At 33.3% G+C, this 3875-nt stretch overlaps 1 pseudogene; it reads left to right on the top strand.

Moving 5' to 3' along the window:
- The first annotated feature begins 239 nt into the window (after positions 1-239).
- On the top strand, positions 240-1294 carry LOC140959267 (pentatricopeptide repeat-containing protein At5g08305-like; annotated as a pseudogene).
- The last annotated feature ends 2581 nt before the right edge of the window (positions 1295-3875 follow it).

Genomic DNA, 3875 nt, shown 5'->3' with positions numbered 1-3875 from the left:
CACTAATTTCTTAGATACGACTTCGGTTATAATGCGAAGTAAAATGATACCCTATTACTTCACGTGCGTCTACTTCGGCAATTATCTATCTATGACTTCATTGAATATACGAAGTAAATCAAAGAAATTCTACTAGTGACGTCTGCAATCCTAACAAGTGGTACCAGAGCCAATGTCACACGTTTGATTTTCATTGATTACAAAGAGTGCAATTGTCCCTACTCGGTAGAGCAACCAAAATGCTTGTGATGTTGTACGATTTAAAAGATTTGAGTAGCTTGATTGAGATGAACGTGGTGTCGTGGAGCTCTTTGATTGAAGGCTATGTCAAGGATGGGAATCACAGGGAAGCCTTGTCGGTTTTCGAGACAATGAGAGCGAATGGATAACTGATAGCAAAGGAGGTAATTATGGTTAGTGTTTTATGTGCTTGTACTCATTTGGGTGCACTTTGACAAGGCATGACGATAACCGATACCTAGTAGAGAATAAGCTCCCGATAACTCTCGTCTTAAAGACTTCCTTTGTAGATATGTATGCTACATGTGGTGCAATTGAGGAGGAACTGGTCGTATTTCGTGAGGTTTCAGCAAGATACATGGATGTTTTGCCGTGGAATGCGATGATCGAAGGTCTCACAATGCATGGCTATGTTGTGGAAGCATTGGACCTTTACAAGCAAATGCGGGAATTGGGAATCAAAACTGATGCAATCACGTACTTGTGCCTCTTGAATGTCTGTGCCCATGGAGGATTACTGAAGGAGGCACGGGAATATTCGGACATCATTGCTAAGAATGGTATGGCGCCGAAGGCTGAGCATTATGCTTGCATGGTGGATGTTCTAGCTCATGCAGGTCACGTAGACGAGGTATACTCGCTGGTATCTCAGATGCCAATAGAACCCAAAGCTTCAATGTTGGGAACGTTATTTAATTGTTGTATAAACTACAGAAAATTTGAAGTTGCAGAAGCAGTGGGAAGAAAGCTGATTGAGCTGGAGGGCGATCACGATGGGAGATACATCGGGCTATCTAATGTATACACGGTTATAAAGTGGTGTGATGAAGCAAGAAGAACTAGAGAAGAGATGGAATAAAGAGGGGTGAAGAATTTTGCTGTTTGTAGTTTTGTGGAGGCTCTTGGAACACTTCACATGTTCATTGCTCATGATAAGGCTCATTCAAGGTTTCAAAAAATATATTTTATGCTAGGTGTACTTTTGGAACATATGAAATTAAGTGCACATCCAGAGAGGCTAGAAATTCTTTTAATGAACATTTGGTATAGGTGACGAAGTAAAGAAGAAATGTTGTGTAGAAAATTCAATATTTTTAGAATGTATAGAATACTTCGTTATCGATATAAATAAAAAAATTGATTATCTCATTTAAAGTCCTCACAATTATTTTATTTCATTTCACTTGTTTGGGATCATGGAATGGCTTCCTCCTAGAGTCTAAAAACAACTTGATAAACTAAAAATCAAAACAATTGTAGGTTAAGTTATCAATGTCGTACAAATGATATTCAGGTTTCAGTTAATAATTTATATAAAAATAAAAAGTTCTCTTCATAACAATTAATTCCGTTGTAGCAAAACGTCCATTACTAATGGAACATTCGGCACCCTAGCTGTGCCCCGGGTTCGAGGTCCCGGCAGCGGATGGTTTTGTCCAAACTTCCAAATTCTAATAATAATTTATTATTATTATTTTCTGATAAGAATATTTGAATATTTACTAATTTATATTTTTAAAAATAAAATAACAAAGCAAAGTAATTTGTTACTTCTTCAACAAATATTATAAATTTTGATGGATTATTTTTTTAATATTTTAACACTTTATATACATCTAATAATATATTTAACTAATCTATAATATCGGTCAAATGCCATATAAATATATTGGACTTAACTAAATTATTTTGATAACGAGTTTGATTGATTTCCTTTTATGGATTAAGTATTCCAATCAATTGGTTTATTCTATCGTTTGATACACCAATAATAATAACTACACAATATAAAAACAGATTTATTTCTTATGACAAGGGAGGGACATTCAAGATGTAATTCATATTAAGCGTAGAGTAGGTATCTTGTGAGACGGGCTCACGAATCTTTATCTGTGAGACGAGTCAATCCTACCGATATTCACAACGGGTTCGAGTCTCCATGTGAATATCTTAAAACCGGGAGGTTCAAGCCTCAAGGTAGTGTTATCGGGTACGAGTTCGAGGAGATTTCCGTAACAAATTGGAGCAGATATGGGAATGCTATTTTCACCCTCATACCCGCTCCTATAATTAATAATAATAAAAATACACATTGATTAACTTAATGAGTGTTTGAAGCAGGGATGTGAACTTTAAAAATGATTTAATCTCTGCGGAATTGAGGATGTAGATTCCCTCCTTATTTTCCCTAATTTTAAAGGTTTGATTTAGGAACTGTGATTCAAGTTCTAATAAATTATTTATATAAAAAACAATTCAATTAGCCGCTGTAGCAATTCATCATTTGAGAAATCGACACACTCGTTGTGTCCCGGGTTCAAGTCCCGGCAGCGGACTTTTTTACCATTATTTTAGTTAGTTAAAAAATAGAAAATTAGTCCTAATAAGAATCGTTTCAAAATTTTCAATAATAAACGCGCAGAAAATATTTTTATAAACATTCCTAATTACTGTTTTCGTCGGATTACTCTAATAAGTACGTTTCCATTTTGTTAATTTTTAAAAAAATCTTAAAATTTTGGATATATTATTTTTGAATATGCTAATACTTTCTAAATATATAGTAAGATATTTTAAATAATTTATAAGATCAGTAAGTTGACACATATATAAATGTTAAAACGGATCTATATTGGACTTAACTAAATTATTTTGTTCATTTCATGAGTATGTTTACAATCATCATTCATCAACAACAAATATACATATTTTTCTATGTTTTTAAATTTAAAAAATCATTTAGATAATTATTCGAACGATATAATTAAGAAGAAGTTAAAATGAAGAACATAATATATTAACATACAACACACAACTACATCATAGAAAGTTACCACACCCAATGTAATGATTCATGAAACTTCTTTAGCTTCTATCTATTGTGGAAAGGTCCATCTTTAGTCCATATTTACATGGTCGGTGCTATTTTCGGCTCCACGGGATGATCTTCGACGATGGTCATCCGATACCGGTACAAGATAAAGGCCGCCACAAACCTCATCTGATAATAAGCAAAATCTTTGCTTAGACAGAGTCGAGAGCCACCATTGAATGTCGTGAACTTGTAGGCCGATTCGCTCATATATCTCCCGTTTCTCAGCCATCTCTCGCTTTTTAACCAGGTGCGGAATTCCAGCCAAACACAGAAAAAAAAATAGGATTAATATATATTTTAATTATGGACTGTGTTAAATTTTTTGTATAGCCCTATCAAGATTTGGTCCAGCCCATTAGTAGGCTAAATAATTATTGTTTTGACATCAGATAGAAACCCTTTAGGCTTCAGCCTTCTCAATTTTGTTTCTCCGTTTTCAATTGACTTGGAGTCACTGTCGATGGTTTTTGTTACCTTCTACTGAGTTTTCTGTCCTTTTTTTCTCTATCATTGCTTCATTTTATTATGTGAAATTATCATTTTGAATTTTGTAAAAGCTTGGATTTTATAGGAAACATTGAAGGATTATTATTTAAATAAGATATTATTATTAAAGTATCAATAAACTTGATTATTGGAAATTTGATTTAAAATAAAAATAACGAATATTATAAAAGTTTATAATTTGATCTTTCTTTACATTTGGTCGAAGCAATCCAAATAAAATAATGATCTTTCTTTACATTTGGTCAAGATGAAT

Source organism: Primulina huaijiensis, chromosome 15 (genome assembly GCF_012295235.1).
Source record: "Primulina huaijiensis isolate GDHJ02 chromosome 15, ASM1229523v2, whole genome shotgun sequence".
In the NCBI taxonomy this organism is placed as follows: Eukaryota; Viridiplantae; Streptophyta; class Magnoliopsida; order Lamiales; family Gesneriaceae; genus Primulina; species Primulina huaijiensis.
Note: the sequence above shows the minus strand (reverse complement) of the source record. Positions and strands in the feature narration are given on the sequence as shown.